Source organism: Cebidichthys violaceus, unplaced genomic scaffold (assembly GCF_023349555.1).
Source record: "Cebidichthys violaceus isolate CVI_PGR_0920_01 unplaced genomic scaffold, fCebVio1.0.p SCAF_33, whole genome shotgun sequence".
NCBI classification, from domain to species: Eukaryota; Metazoa; Chordata; class Actinopteri; order Perciformes; family Stichaeidae; genus Cebidichthys; species Cebidichthys violaceus.
In genome coordinates this window covers 1,127,292-1,144,885 of record NW_027176517.1, presented here as the reverse complement: position 1 = coordinate 1,144,885, position 17,594 = coordinate 1,127,292, and the positions used below count along the sequence as shown (strand labels likewise).

General features: G+C 42.5%; 1 long non-coding RNA gene across 1 annotated transcript in view; it reads left to right on the top strand.

Moving 5' to 3' along the window:
• The window catches only part of LOC137883582 (uncharacterized), a 32,247-nt gene extending 19,925 nt beyond the window's left edge, over positions 1-12,322 (top strand). Inside the window, exon 3 of the long non-coding RNA XR_011104582.1 lies at positions 11,888-12,322. This is a non-coding gene — a long non-coding RNA (uncharacterized lncRNA). The remainder of the gene's footprint in view (positions 1-11,887) is intronic.
• The last annotated feature ends 5,272 nt before the right edge of the window (positions 12,323-17,594 follow it).

Sequence of the window (17,594 nt, the reverse complement as noted above, 5' to 3'; positions counted from 1 at the left end):
ACCTCACCGTCCGGTTCAGTTCCTGGAGGCTCGAGGTCGGCCTTGTGTTGTTGTTGTTGTTGTTGGGGTTGCTCTAAGCATCCACCATCGAGTTTCATTCATGTATTGTTTCTGTAGTGTATTGACGAGGTGGATGCAGAGGAAGCGTCTATTTACTTTATTCGGCCGTTATACCTTCAGTGAGTTACTGACAACTCACTATGTGTCAACCAAGGTCCACAAAACAGTAGTACTCATTACAAACAACAGCAGTTATGTGATCAATATTTCATTGATTATGCTCAAACCTTTAGAGGCCATTGGCCACAACTTATTCCCACCAAGTTCATTTTCAGAGGAGACAGAGCCACATGTGGAAACTGGTGCACAGACAGCACAGCGAATGATTTAGTATATCCCTGCTTTTTAAAAAGAATCAATCAACTGTATCAAGTTCATTCTACTTGAAATGATACGGAAGTTTTGGTTGTTGCCGTTATCGTCACGGCAAGACGAAGAAAATAGAAGGAATGGTCAAAGTGTGCACAAACGTTAGTCAGGTATTTTAGATTGAAATAAAAAACATGTTGACATTTTTCAGTAACATTTTCATTATGATTATGTACGTGCAAATCATTTTGGCTATAAGATCATGATAAGATGGCCATACACATGTCTATGTATGGTACTGCATGGCTGCTTCTGTTTCATGGCAGACAGTTTGGGTTTGTTGTTGCTCTTTGATGACGCGCCTGACGCCAGACTGATCCCAGGTCAATGAGCAGCCCACTGAGGTGTCAGCCCGTGTCAATCCTGCCTTTGTGCGGCTCCCTGATAGCTATCCAACTGCCACCTCATTATGAGCTGAAACAGGTTGGATGACATGTTAAACATCCAAGAAACCTCCCTGTGTGCGCTCGCTTTCTGCGCCGCAGTCACACGCGATGGGCAACGCTTGGGTGTTGAAAGATCACAACACGGCTCTGCCTCTGCGTCACCGTGTGTGTGTGTGTGTGTGTGTGTGTGTGTTTGTGTGTGTTTGTGTAAACCAAATGACAGTTACCATTATGCAAATCTGGGGAATTCTCTGTCCCAGTGTCTATATGCTAACGTGTGTGTGTGTGTGTGTGTGTGTGTGTGTGTGTGTGTGTGTGTGTGTGTGTGTGTGTGTGTGTGTGTGTGAGTGTGTGTGAAAAGCGAGAGCTTCGTCTGCTGGCTGTTCAGACCCATGATGGATGTTCTCTGAGGAAATCATTACTCTTTAATGTAACTGTAATTGTTACGCTTATGAAACGTATTAACCGACGCAAATGCCTAATATTCTATTTCCTGTTGCACACAAGTGGAGTTGGGAATGTGTGGCGTGGGAGCCGGATGTAATTAAATCTGGAGTGGGAGATTGATTTAGGAGTTTACTACCTTTCCTGTCCCGTCCTAAGGACACTTCAACAGATGTGAGTTCTCAGGGTCAGCAAAGAAGACGAGCGAGTAGCACATTTACTGAAGGAATATACAATCTTGAAGTACTTGTACTTTACTGTAGTAGCACAGTTTTATGCTGCTCTATACTTTGTACTACTACATTTAACGTGGGAATATTGTGCTTTTTACTTTGACTTGCTGTAGATTTAAATACCTAAACAGTATACATACACTGTAAAGTGGTTAAAGTTGTCCATATGTTACTGCATCATCTGCATCATGAGTACTCTTGATTCTTGAGTACATTTTGTTGAAAAACTCTGACTTAAACTTGTCGTACTTTTGCATTGATGTTTTTCTGGTTTAACGTGAATAAAGGAGCTTAATGTTCCTCACACCAAAGGATAACCTGCGCCTTGCATGCACAACGCCACAAACACCTGTGAATATCAACCTGTTTGCTGGTGAATTCAAAGTTAAGCCAACACTAATCCGTCACAGAACGACCCGTACTGCAGCTCATTGAACGAGGCGCTCGCCTGTTCTGCAGGAGGAGTTGTCAGGGAAGATTAGTTTAGAGAGCCGGAGAGATCCCCAGCGGTTGGGACATGTCTCATTATGCAATGTAACCCGGTGATTGCGGCAAGCTGAGAAACAAGATGGCCGAATGGAAATAGGCTCATTCTTCAGTTGTTGTTGTTGTGTTTGTCCTCGGGGCACGTTAGCGTTTGGGTGTGAGACGTCAACCCGCCCATCAATCAACCCATCAATCAAGGTTGAGTTCTAAATTAGCAACCTGGTCAACAGCTTGCTTTTGTTTGTCATAATCGGATTATTTATGCTAACGTCAGTCATGCATTATGATGGAGGCTATTTCAAAATTGCATTCTTTGTGTGCAAGTTTCCATGCCGTATGAGAGTCATCATTATCTGTCATAATTATATATATATATATATATATATATATATATATATATATATATATATATATATATAACCAGGTAGTCTAACATCTGTTATAGTGTTTACAAAGGTATCCAAGGAGCCTCTTCTCAAAAGCTCTGTCCTGAAATCTTACTGGAGGTCTTCTTTTTAGATGTTTATGATGGATTAACTTCAACTGTACAAACTCTCTTTCCAGATGTCTGTTTTCATTGTTTCATCATTTACAAGCTCTACGCTGACAAGAACAAATAAATGAAGAACATACAGGACATTTACCGTCTACTGGTCCAATGTCAAACACAGGAAAGTGGCCCTCTATTAATCCTCTTTGTTCCTGAGCTCCATTGTATTTGAATTTATAGTTCCATCCTGTCATTTATGTTCCTTATGTGTCCGTTCTTTCCAGAGCGAAGAAACGCTTTGAAGTGTTTCAGCTTCGCAGCAGAAAGGTGACGACAAAGAGAGAACGCCGAATGAGAAGTGAGGACAAGCTAAATGAAGATTAGGCGAGAGCCGGACACTTTGTCACGACTTGGTTCTTATTTTACTTTCCACATTCATAAAGATAACATTTCATTCACCACGTTAAAGATACCCTGTGGAGTCTTTGAAGGTGACCACTGCAAGCTGGCAAACATGTATGTAGACGATGCATGATTTCAAATAAAAGATAATTTGCCGATGTTTACCTCAAGATATTTTTTAAATGTGTTTTGTTGAGTGACACCGGATGTAAACGCCACAGAGCATCTTTCATTTCTGAGATCTGAGGAAACACTACGACATGAAATGAGCTGTTCGTGTAAATCACTTCACTTGCAGGTGAAACAGAAAGTGATGGCACACAAAAGATGACGTGCTCTCGGGCTCGACCTTTCAGCGGCTATGATTAGCCGCCACGATGGCGACGCCGGTATTGTTTTCACCCGGTGAGTCTGTGTGTGAGTCATCGTGGCGAAATGTGCTCCCGGAGACACCGACCGTAGCGGGAAGCGCCACAGAGGCCTTTCTGTCAGGCGTTCCTATTTCTGTGGACAGATTTTGATCACCGCGATAGCTTCGCGAGACGCTGCCACTAAAATGTACAGGTGTGCAGTTTGGATTAAAACGACAGCAGAGTTTGGAAATGGGCCAGGTCTGAGAAAGGGGCGTTGGGGTGATCCCACAGCGTGGTGGTCTCTAGGACACAGAAACCACTTTACCTGTTTTGTGTCTTTGCTGTCATTGCAGTCTACGCCTCAGCTTTGCACCACCCACTACTCCAACAAACGTCAAAGTCGAGGCCACGCCTGTGGCTATTGTATAGGCTGCCATTTAAAGGGCTCACTCCCAATAAACGTGCTGCATTGGAGTGATTGCACAAGTCTTTTCATTTTGGGTTAGCGTGCGTTGTCGCAGCTGATGGATCTACGGTAAGCCCGATGGGTCAAAGTTAAAAGTGAGTCTCATTTACCACAGTCATCAAATTGTGTTAAATAGTTTGCGTACTAAACTTGAGTATGTCACTGTTTCTTGCCATGTTGGTTTTTGTTGCAGTGATGCTCCGTTACAGCGTTTTAGTAACTGGTAGAAATGATGCTTAAAAACCACAGACATAACACCTAATTTGTAATAAACTGCAATTATCATTCATTAACCAGATTTCCCTTTAATAAATAATAGTCCCACTGCCGGAGTGGAGGCGGCTGCTCTGAACCATGGCATCCACACTACGTTCACATGCAGTGAAGACACATTAGTGACACAGCGAGTCAAGTCCAAACACCGTAATCTCATTAAGTCATTATTTTCTGATCACACGCACACTGATTGGCATGAACTCGGATGCTTTTGCGCTCACGAGGCCCCCCCCCCCCCCCCCCCCCCCCCCCCCCCCCCCCCCCCCCCCACACACACACACACACACACACACACACACACGCAACCGGCGGATCGCTCCGGGCTACGGGGCTGCCGTCTGACAGGTCGTGGGAGGATCAAAGTTCAGATTTTGAATGCAGTATAAAGGAAAAACAACAGAGGAGAAGGGAGTCAGGGAAGAATAGATCGGGACAAAGCATTGATAACGCCGATCGGGAAAAAAGGGAGGGGAGGGGGACTACAGAAAGGCAAGGGACGAAAGACAGTCAGGGGAGAGGAGAGACTGATGACGCAACAAAAAAAAAGAAGATTATCGGTGTAATAGAGGAAACGGGTTGTGCTGCATCAAGCCATATTTGTCAGGTAGAAAGCTGAGGTCCTCCCCATGCTCGCCTCCCCTTCCTCCCTCCTTGGCGAGGGAAGCAGGATGTCTTTCATCCAGTTCAGCCGAGGGATCAAAGCTAAAAGGCTACTCGGCTGAAACTGACCTCAATTTGCACCGCTGCGCACTCCGCACCTCTCCAACATACACAGGCCTATAGTTCTCCTTACATCCCCTGCACCACCTCCCTCTGAACTACACACATGCTATTTCCCTTCCTGTATGCCACACTACCTCATCCACTTAACACGGGGAAATCTCTCGCCGCCTCCAACCCATTACTAGTACAATTTATAGCCTCCATGACATTTATTCACTTTAATCTGCACAATTTATACAGTTTTACGCCATATATCACATATTATCAGATGTAGAGGATCAGATATGGCCCAGAATAATATATAACTCGTGTTTGTGTTGGTTAAATAACCTGACGTACAATAGCACAACCCTGCTCTGTACTTCAAAGAGCGGCCTGTGTTTAGCTTCCTCTCTGTGTCTTCTTTCTCACTGTTTTCACTACAAACAGCCTCTCTGCTTCAACTCCACCACACACACACACACACACACACACACACACTGTAATGTATACACATACAGTATTTGTGTACACACATAAGCATACTCTTAACTATGTACATTTAAGCTCCCAAAATAAGTCATTAACTCAATGGCTGATCACACCTGTAGTTTGTGTTTGATGGAGGCAAATATTCACTCTATAGACACAACTTTTTAAAATTTTCTTCATTGATTCAGAAAACCAAATTAAAGGCACCTACCTATCGTTTACATTACACAACATGTATTAATGCAGAGAATGGAGAAAACAACACTTTTATACTATTGTTTATTATACTATATTATCTATTTTACTTTTACTTTATTCTTCTTTTGGTAGCCTTAGTCCCTGTTTTTGAACTTTATTTTTCTAATTAAAGGAAAGCACTTTGCTTTCCTGCTTGATAAGTTATTCTTATTATTTTTATTATTGTTGTTGTTGTTGGCAGAATATTAAGGCTCAAGGCTTTTGGCACCCACCAAAATATGTCTAATTACGTAAAGCTATATGTCTGGTCACACATTTTAATCTTGTTTATGTGTTCCTTCATCAGATAATAATAAAAATGTTCACAGTTTAACTCTGTGTTTTGACAAATGTTGACTTCTTCGATCAATGGAAAACAAAATGGTTTTGTTGAGCAGTATTCATGTTCATCAGTGTGAGGTGTTTTGGTTTCATGCCGTACTGAACAACACTAAACAACAGAACTAGACGGTGGTTTTTGAGGATGTTTCATGCGTTGTTATTACCTGCTCTATGCTGTAAGGTGTTTCACATATGGTGTGACGTCAACCCTGCGATCACCGATCTCTCACCCACTCTGAACCAAAACAAAACCTCCTGTGCTCCTCTCATCCACCGGGCATCTTTTGCTCTCCTCCTCTTGCAAACGAGACCATCGGAGGAGAGGCCGAGTTCAGAAATGACATTCTTGGGCGCCCCCTTCTGGTCTGAAGCCACCATGGGTTTATTTCCTGGAGAAATGATTGGACTTGCACAAAGAGGACACAGCGAGGCTTCCCGCCAATAAGGCCTGAATCCTTACTGTCATTGATTTAACAAAGGAAATGAAGACATATTATTAAATCATTTGCGAGCCAATATGCTGCACATTAAGTCCAGTTAATATTCACTGAGGCCGACTGAGTTCCTCCTGAGTGTGTTAAATCCTTACAGGCTGATCCATGGGATAGAAAACCCATGTGTGGCATTAGAGGGCTCATTCAACTTAAGACCCTCTCTTCCTTTCACACAGTGGAACATTAGTTAGAATTCATGTTTGAGTCATATGCTATTTTCAATCTCTGATGTCTCAGTAATCCCCTACTTTTTGGTCGCCTATATTTTCCCAACGATACTGTACGGTTTACTTCAGGGTTCTCATCTCTGCTTAGCGCTTCACAACGTTTTATTAAACGTCCTCCATGCATACTTCTCCCTCTGTCAGCGCTTCATTTGCATGTAACTCAAAACAAATATGTGTCTTACACACACAAGGGAAATATGCTGATTATCTTTGCAGATAGATGTTACTCCAAAAACACAATAAGAATATAATAACCTCGTGTGACACTGGGGTTGGTGTGAAATTAAAGCCACTCATCTTTACAAAAAGTTTTTATTTTAGTACAATAAGCTATATTTAAGTGCTGTAGATAGAGTGGGAATTTTAATATAAATTAATATTTATATATCAGGCCAATCAAAAGAAATCTAAACATCTGACCAGTGACGGCAGAAAACATACCCTGAGCGTATAACATCAGCCAGGTGAGTGTGCGATTCTCTGCTCTCCTCTTGATTGCGATTGGCTCAGGCCCAGTCGGCGCACAACTAACCCCGAGCTGTAACCAAGTCCACCTGTTTATAAACACAAACAGTTCTGAACACACTCCGACCTGTCACATCTCATCACAGACGGAGCGCACGCTGCAGCATGCATCGACGGCTTCAGCTGGCCCCCCGTGGATGAAAGCTGTTTCCTCTCAAAGTCATGTCACTCATGAACATGTAACAGTAAAACAGTAAAACATGAGCCGGGTCTCCACAACAACCCTTTTTTTTTTTTGCGGAAGACAATACGCGTCAGAGGAAATCATTCTGTCTCTCCTCTTCGTCTTCAGCGCCCTTGTGGATTTTTCATTTGACTTTCCTAGACTTTTCCCAGAGAGCGAGCGCTCCTCCACAGTTCTCAGGGTTGATCCCGCCTGTGCCTCCCGAGACACAGTAGCCTGTTGTCTGGCCTGTGGGGCCGAAGGAGCGGTGTTATGAGAAGGCAAAGAACATGTTATGTTAACCTGGGTGGTAAACGCCTGAACATATTTGGGAAAATGCCCCTTTATACCCTCTCACACCCACTCTTTTTATTCCGATTCTACACTTAACTGCAGGAATTCTCCAATCTATCCCGTGTCTTAAAACGTCACCCACAAAACAAGGGAAATAAAACAAACATATATGTTATTGTCCTGTTACTGTGTGGATAGTCCCCAGCAGGGCCTTAACTAAGATTTTAGAACTACTGAGGTCATAAAACTGAGTCCAAATTCCTCCAACTTCAACCCCTCCTCCCCAAAGAAATGTTTGACTGTTCATTAACGAGTCATAACTTTCATATGCTTCATATAACTGTTTGATCATATTGTCTCTAATAACTAATCTCCCCACACAATAAATGCAGTTTCAGATCCCTGTATTGTGCACAACGGCTGGATATACTGTAATTCAGGCAGAGAAATACAAGATATCCTTTTAACTTTTTCTGTTTTTTAATTAGTTGAGCTTGTTTGACCACTTTGGGCAGTGCAACAGGCGATGAAAACAAAACGGACACAGTGTAGACATAAAGCACTTCATTTAAAGTTGTGTTTGTGTTCTGATGAATTTGATCTCCACCAACTTGTGTGGGAAGACTCAGGAGTTAGAAGTATGAATGTTCCCCACAGTCACTAACTTTATCTATACTTTTGGTTTATTGAGCTTTTTGTTGTTGTTGCTCATAACAGCTTCCTGTTGCAGGTGCAGGTGAGAGGTGATGAGAGCGGTGAGACTTAACGAAAACTTAACGGAAGCTGTGCCCGTAAATCCAAAAAAACAATGAGCTAAAACGTTCTAAAAAAAAGCAGAGGGAGTCAGGAGACAAGTCTAAAAGTGACTCCTTTCACATTACATTAGGTCATTGAAGCCATTGTTGATATGACGACACTGAGTGGAAAGGCTAAATATTCACTGTGTCCACTGCGCAATTTGGAGAGCCCCCGAATTTCCAGAGAAAATACCTTGGACATGTGTCTTGTGTCCTCAATGGTGCATGGTTCTGGTCCACAGACCTCCCTGTAAACAGATTTCATTGGAACTACTTTGAAAATAATGCTTCCTGAGAACTGCTGACAGTGTGTGGATTATCTTGAGGAGGAACAAGGACACTGTTGTTGCTGCTGCTATTGCGTTTTTAACATTGGATCAATGATTATGTCGACTTCATGGTTCGTCCACCACTGAAATATATCAGTATATATCAGTATCTGTGACTTCGGTGATCCCCTGACATTTTTTTTTGGTAATCTGGTTGAACTACGCCTTAAGGTCATGGGAGGGATAACATACAATAAAATAAGATAATCATCAGAGGCATATCAGACGATTTTTCTCCACCTTGTTGTAAAATCATTCCTGTACTTCATCTCTCCATCCCTTTATTGGTTGTGTTATCCTGCCACTGTGTCAAGCAATGTGTCAGCGCTCAGTGTGAAAGGCTCTCTGTTCCCCTCAGCTCTCCCTCCTACGTTGTGTTCGTCTGGATGCTTTTCCAAGCTAAGCCTGGCACAGGCCTGAATTTCCGGAGCCCAAATTGTGAGCCCAGGGAACTGGACTCCTCCGGGAAAGGGGAGCAGCGGGAGATGGAGCGCCACTCAGAAACAAAACAAACCCAAATATCGGGGGTTTATTTAAAATCTCCCTGTCTTATATTAACAGCAGTGCTACAGGCTAGTGATTAGCCACACATGGGTCAGAGGTTGCTAAGCCTCACTTAATATTCTTTGGAATCCACATTTTGTGTATTTTGTGAGAGTGAAAGTACAGACTGGGATTGGATTCATGCTTAGTCATTAATAAGATATTATTACTCATTTAACAGTTATAGCGACTGACTAAAAAGCAGATATGGGATATGTGTGGGTAGTATTCTCATAATGGGAACACATAGAAGTATTCAATGTGTACAGTCCAGTCTTCTTGATAAATTGCAGCTTTGCGATGCACATGGAGCCATATATGAAGATATCATGCGATCTTATGCTCTTCACAAGGAGCTGAGACCTGCCCAGGTTATTGTAATGTCAACACTGAGCATATGATCTCACTGCAGCGATCTTTGACATTGAGGGATTCATGCTCGTTTGATGTCTTACAGTTGCAATGCCCTACGCAGGAAGGAAGTGCTCACCCACTGGTCGCCTGTTCCATCTTCAGGAGCTCTATGGGAGGGAGGGAGGATTTCAGTGCAATATTTACAGTGACCTTTTCCTCTCACTGGCCAGGGGCCCATGGGAAAAAACTGGAGAGGACAAACAATGAACAATAGGGTTCAGGGATGAGCAATGGTGCCAGCGCAGCATGTGCCATTACGGGATGTGGATTGCAGAGGGTTTGGGGGGTCACAGCAAGGATCAAGGCACCAGCGGTGTCCCTCAGGAGCACACCTGGGACACCTGCTCAGAGAGCCTGTGCTATTTAAAGAGACGACCGGCGATCACGTGTGCCTCGCTGGATGAGGATGTTGCTAGCCGAGGGTGCTTCAAGGAAAAGTTTTACATATGCTTATATGCATTCTTGCCAAGACAGCGCGCTCACATCTGTCCGTTAAATATTAAATATGAGGCTAACCAGCCATCAGCTGGTTGGCTTAGCTGAGCATAACGACTAGAAACAGGGGGAAACAACTGCCACTTAAGACACTGTGCAGCACATTACCACTAGTTGAACTCCAACTTCTTTTTACACTTTGTTTTTTTTGCAGATTAACCAAATAAAAAAATAGAAATATATATACAACAAGAGATAAAATGTGTTTATTTGGGAGATGTTGTGACCTTTTCGATAGAGAAAGGCTAACTGTTTCTGCCTGTTTCCAGTCTTTATGCTCAGCTAAGCTAACCATCTCCTGACTCCACCTTCATATTTAACCAACAGATATCACAGTGAAAACAATTGTCTTATCATACTCTCTTCTCTGCAAAAAAGAAAATGGTGGTAAAACTGTAAAACGGTAGACTGTAAAATGCCAAAAAACTGGCCTTGGTAGATAAATACTGATAAAAATTGAGATAAACTTATCTTATCTTAAATATTCATCTTTACTATTTTATTTACAATGTGCCAAATAACCCACGGATTTGTTGATTCACCAGTTGGTATGCGACTGATGTTCTCATTCAATGGCAAAGACTGTACTACTGAGACTAAGATCAAAATCTTCCACCGTCATTGCTGTAAGTCGGTGTTTACATAGACAAACAGCCCCTGTGTTGCATCAGCATCTGTGCAAACTCCCGAGTCACAGTTTGATCCCTCAATTATCAGATTACAGCGTCTAATTGGACAATATTGTTTCCCCAGGGATTGGGCCTTGCCTTATCACGTAAATGATTTCTGCCCTGCACAATTTGGTGAGATAAATGTAATGGTATCAGTGCTCTAGTGTGTGCCTGGGTGGTCTCTGTTGCATTTCTAATGATGCTGCGCCTTTCCCAGAACAAGTGGAAATACCTCAGTGATGCACCGTGAAAAGAGAGATGAAGAAAGAAGCAAAAAGCTCCCACTGGGCCTCAGAATTCTCACACAAATGACATCCAACACTTATAATGCTGTTTCTGCTGCATTTAATCTTACATCCACTCTGAGCACAAACCAGATGACCCTTAGATCAAACGGCTCATTAGATGTTGTTACAGAACAACACTATCTTCATTAACTTCCTAAAAAGGGCCTTCAAGATGGAGTTGCAGAACAAACAATCCACCAAAAGAGCCGGTATGATGTCAAAGTCAATAAAAAAAAAAAAAAAAAAAGAAGAGAGAAATTTGAGACATTTACCCAGATCACAGATCAGTCTGTTCAGGTAGTTAGTATTAAGTAAAAGTAGGAAGTAGCAATATTGCAATGTAAAAACACACTGTCACAAGTGAAAGTCAAGCATTCATAATGCTGCCGAGGGAAACGTACAGAAGTATTAAAAATAACATGCACCGTCAGTGTCAAAAGTGCTCATTATTCAGAGCGGCCCCTTTCAACGAGTCCTAATATGTATTATACTATTTGCTTATTATTGGAGACGCATAGAAGCATTTTAATGTTGTTGCAGTTTGAGATAATTTGGGGAAGTAACGCGTCATCATCAACCACAACTGTCAGATAAATGAAGTAGAGAAAAAAGTACACTATTTACCACTGAAATGTTTTGGTGTAGAAGTATAAAGCTACATAAAAATGGAAATATTCAAGTAAAGTAGGCTACAAATGCCACAAAACTGTACTTTAGTACATAGTTAAGTAAATGTAATCAGTTACTGCACAGACAGATAATGTGATTTGATGTCATAGAGATTTATAAATCAAAGTGAGACACAATACATGCAAACATATAATATAAATGTATATATTCAGGAGAAGTAGAATGTGTCTGCATCAATACCAGGCGTTTCAATTTACCGTATCATTGTTTTATTTTGAAGGCAGTGGCTGAGACCGGAGAGCCGGAAGTACTCACAGGATACCGGAAAAGGTCGCTGCAGCCCAACCGTTGAAAACTGTAAGTTACCATTTTATCTAAGCTATTTATCTCCTAAGTGCTCCAGGTAGAGTCACGCGTCGTTGTGGTAGAAAATGTGATAATTATATGCGGTTTGTAAGATTACGACGAATTCACGTGACAGCCACCGCGAACCCTTTCGGACAACGAATAGCTCGCGAGCGAACACAGGTTAGCCTAAGCTAACGTTAGCTGTCAAAATCGTCAACAAAGCTGATTTGCCTTCTCTAAAATCCCCGACGGGTTGTTTAGTGTGTTGCACCGTATATAATAACAGGAAACAGCTGATAGACGGCATTCTGATTACCTGAACCATACTCCATTTAAATGTCTGCCACTTTAACGGTTGTGTTGTGTGTTAATAATAACACGTCTTAAGGCTTTATGAATGCCTTTAACGTCTTCTAGTAGATTCGACGTGATGCATGAAGCGGTACTTATTTAGCTGTGGTCACTGGTTTTATAACGGCTCTATCGTGCAAACATGCTATTGATATATCTCTGTTTTTACTGTATGTTTTAATATTAATTCTCATAGTCAGTGTAGTTGTAAGAAAAACACAGCACTTGACTCAACAGCAATATGAAAAAACGAGGTTTAACTTTTGGCAATTACTTTTGCAACATAAAGGAAGACTTTCCCTGCAATCTAGCTATATTTATCTATATCAGAACAGAACAGTATTTTATTTACAGCCTCAGAAACCTCCATCCTGTCGTCCAACCAGCACCGGAATCATCTCTCGCATCAAGTGAAGCAATTACAATAGTGTGATTGTGATAACTTCAAACAGCACAAATCAGTTACGGACTGGAGTGTGTGTGTGTGTGTGTGTGTGTGTGTGTGTGTGTGTGTGTGTGTGTGTGTGTGTGTGTGTGTGTGTGTGAGTGAGTAACAGAGGACCTGCAGTGGTTACTCATTGCCAGGTGGCATGACTTCTATAAACACCGTGCAATCCATTCCAGTGTAAACAGATGAATTAACTGCCTTTTAACACAGAAAATAATGATTGCCTATAGGGCTCTACGAAAACAAAGAACATGTATTGGACTTAACACCTTTCTTATACGTGGAAAAACATTCCATGCACAGATGGGAATGAGTCAAGAGAAAGAAGCGATCACATCAAATGACATCATGTGACGTCCGTTGATTGGGAGACGCTTTGATGAGAATAAACATTAGAGTGCTGTTAATGAGGGGAATGCATCAGCAGCTCATCCATCTAGTTTCTTGGTTTGGATTTAATACCCAATCATCTTAATATTTCATAAAGCTGCTTTATTTCAGGTGAAACCGTTTCCTACCTTGTTTCACTGCCGTGCCTTTGTCACACAACGATCAGTCATCTGTACTGAACCGACTCTTTGTTCATCATTAGCATCAATTTGTTGTTTGTCTGTTTTGCAAACTGTATATCAGCCCTGGTGTTCAGGGAGGATCTGCACGGGTTGGAGTTGCTGCTTCTCTTATTTTGAAAATATGGAATATCTGCAACTATTATTTTTATTTATCTCCTGATTGTTTTCTAGATTTATTCGATTCATTGTTTTGTCTATAGAATGTCAGAAAATACCGAAAAATGCCTGTTATTAATTAGAATTAGAAATTAATTAATTATTAATGATTTTCCAACAACTCGAGGAGATGTATTCCAGTTGCTTGCTTTATTTGAACAACAGTCTAAAACCCAAATCTGTTCAGTGTCTAAAGAACAGAATAGCTGGAGTAAGGAGTGATAACTTGAGCTCAGCTTATTTAGTTTTAGAGAAGTCGGATCAAGCCTGAGTTACTTTAAAAGAAAGCCCTGTTTCAGCTGTGGTTGAACTCTGCTGTCTTCTCGTAGGTCTTGAGGGGTTAAGAACATCCTGATTTAAAACCTCCCTGTCCTCACCGTTGTGATAGAGACACTTCTCTCAGCTGAGCCTCATTAAGTGAAGTGTTTTCAAACAGAGCAGAGTCTTAAGCCTCTATAATCTCTGCTCTTGTGTACTTTTGTCAAATGTTGTTCTAGCGTACTTTCTTTAAATGGGCTTTTTAAGGGGGGAACCGTGTGTGTTTGTGCAACTGATTGATCATGTGAGGCGGCGAGTGAGAGCAATTGATCGACAGGTCTGTTGAAGGCGGGCGCCACGTCGCAGTAATAAGTTGTCATTGAGCTCCTCCATCATGCTAACTGGTCCTCAGCCTACAGAGCTCTGTCTATCTCCTTCTCTTCCCCAAAGTCAGCACTGCTTGGTTGGGGGGGGGGAGGGCAACGCTACGCCGTTCCATTTCCTGCCCCCCTCTTGGGGCTCTAATTGAAAAATTGGGTGGCCCTGCTTGTTTGTTTTTGGTGGAATGCGGGTGGGTTGTGTTTTTTTGAGGCTTTTCCTCAGTGCCGCTGCTCCGCGGACCCCGGGGTGAATGGAGCGACGGGGGTCAGGCCGAGCCGTGTTTGTGAAGCGGCGCTTCTCTCTCTCTCTCTCTCTCTCTCTCTCTCTCTCTCTCTCTCTCTCTCTCTCTCTCTCTCTCTCTCTCACCCCCCCCCCCCCCCGGTCTGCTCTCCACAGTCTGCCCCCACCTGGTAGCCTGCTGACGGGCTCGCTGGGCCACTGGTTTTCACGGTGTGGGTTCTGTGAGACATGGACAGACAGACAGAGGAGCTGAATACGGGTCACAGCAGACGGCACCGCTCAGAGACGAGCTCAGTCCGGATGGACTCAGCTCATTCAGAGTAGATCCGAGCACAATGTGTTATAGAGTGGCACTACATTGATTACTCATATCTATTTTACCCTTGGTTTCTGACTACTTAAGTACTTGCTGCTTTTTGCTGTGTTGTGTGATAGCAAACTGAATATTTAGTTATTATATTGTTATTATTATTATATATTAATAAATACAATTTTATAGACCAAATGGTTATTTGATACTGTTAGTAAAACTATTGTTAATTGCAGCCCTAATTGATTGTATAATTTAAATCAACATTGATTTATGAACATTTACTGGTTTCAACTTATCAAATGTGTTTTTTAAGTTTTATATTGTGAATTGAATACCTTTTTAAGACGTTACCCTTCTGCTAATATTAGGCTACTTTTTCCTTTAATTTTTTACCATTTAATTGAGTCCATTTTCAGAAAATGATTCTGAACTTTGATATTCACTTAATAAATCAGCACCAAAAAGTCACAAAATCTATCTAAATGTCTTTATTGAACGAACAATTTATGAATAACCCACAATGTAACTACAATAGACCATTTGCAGCCATTTGGACAATAAATGAATCAAACATGTATCAATGGATTAATTGATAATGAAGATGCTCCTAAATAAAAGGGTTGATTTGTGTTGTGAGCGACGCCGTTGGTCCAGCTCGTGGTAGTCTGTGACTGTGGGGACGGTTCTCACGCTGCTGTGTTTTATGTAAAGCAGCAGTGTTACAGCCGGGCTCACGGAGGTTCACATCTCTCCATCTCGCCGTGTCACTGGGCAAAGCCGCCTGTCTCCAGTCCCTTAATCCTCTGAAAACATCTTCCTGCATTCGCGGGCCCATACTTCACATTTCTGTTTGTTATTCCAGGGTTTTTTATGTGGGAAATTGGGGACTCCACTTCGTTAGGCCTGGCTCTGAAAAGCACTTGAGACTGACAAACAAACAAACAGACGGCACTGAAGATAACAAAGCTCGTGGGCAGACAACATGATGGTCGGATAGCGAGCCAGAGGCACACATCCGATCTCTCTCTGTCCTTCTTTTTTTGTTTGTCACGAAAGACTCTCCGGTGAAGGCCGGGGGCCGTCCTCATGCACGGGAGATGCTGACTCATCGCGGAAGAACGGTGACCGGACAGCGGTTCGCAGTGTCTGTGTTCAAACAGAACCGGCACAGTTCACGTCGACGCGATCCATTTATACGACACGCGATGCGGTTCGGCGCGTATTACGGTCAATTTGGCCACATTGCCCTCACCACATCTTAGAGGCACGTGGCGGCCAGGGTGTGAGGGAACACTGTGGAGGATTGTTCGACGCTCCGACCGGTTCTGTGTGATTAGACCAGTCAACTCAGGCTGGGCCATGTTTAGCCCGCTCTGTCCATTCAGAGGAGTCTGGAGGGGGCTCTTTGATGAGATCTAGTGTTTGTGTAATGTTGGGGAGCACGGAGTGAAATGGTGTCAGTGTGTGTGTGTGTGTGTGTGTGTGTGTGTGTGTGTGTGTGTGTTTGGGGTGGGGGAGTGATGATCTGTCTAAATGGGTCCCTTTGTGCCCCTTAAACCCATCACTCTCTCTCTCACACACACACACACACACACACACACACACACACACACACAGAGAGAGTTGCCAATCACTGCCATATGTGAGTGACCTTTGAGCTCAAGAGCAGCATATGATTGTGGACGTCGTGTTTATGAGAGAGTCGTGCGGCAGGTAGATGGCTGCCCGTGGTCGTGGTGCTGCAGAGTCCGTCGTGTTCTGAAGTTAGACTGTTGTTTCTCTTAGGATATCGCTTAATTTAATATCACAGCGGAAAAAGTCAGGAAAGGGTGAGAGAAAGAAGGGTGTGCGTGTGAGAGAGTGTGTGTGTGTGTGTGTGTGTGAGAGAGAGAGAGAGTGATGCGACGAAGCTCCCTGATGTGAACCTGTGACATGGAAGTGACGTGGCTTTGTTGACTGATCATTGTAGATCTGCGACTAAGGAATGTCAGTTTTTCTTTTTAGTTTATTTATGAGTTAATGGTATATGAAATATCCATCGCAATTTCTCAGAGACCAGAGTGTCTCAGATGTCTAAATCCACAACCTCATCACATAATGTTTAATAATGAATCAACCAGATAATTGTATGCTAGTGTTAATATACTTTCAGTGGAATCTCACCTTATTGATTCCAAGCCTATTGTAGTTCAAACCCATGCAAAATGAATGTTTGTTTTACATTTGTAGACTTGATCTACTATTTCATATGGGATTTTAATATTAAAAAACATTTTTGCAGTGTAATATGGATTTTAATTATTATTTTGAACATATAAGTACATCTTTATCTGCTAGTATATTTTGCTTAATAGCAGCATATTCAGAATATATATACTACATATTTCCCGCTGTATGAAAGTTGCCTTGTTTACTGTAAACGCTCTTCCCTGCAGGCCAGTTATTCGGGGTGTTTAGACAATTTATCGGTAAATAAGGAACGATGTGATGCATCAGAACGTGTGACTGAAACCCAAAGCATTATATCACAAGCTATAGACAATAATACTTGTGCTTATGAACTGGTTTTCTAGTAGCCTTTTCCTTTTGTGTGCCGACTGTCTCAACATTAAAGAGCTTTAATCACAGTCTTTCCTGTGTGTCTGCGTACGCCAGCACAAGGCAGAGGGAGGGATGCCGTTCGTAAGCAGCGCTGCGAGAAGATCCCGAGCCTCAGACTTCCACAGATTAGAGCCAACCCGGCTGTTTGCACGTCAGCCTCCAAGGAAAACAAACCTGCCTTTTTAGCCCTGTGACCAGATCGAGGGTTTTTGGGGCTGGGGGGCTAAACGGCGTCGTTGGCTGGAAGAGAAATGGAGTGAGAGAAAATGGGCCGAATCTGGTTGCGTGTTGTCATTGATTAAATTTAGCCTTCGCAGTA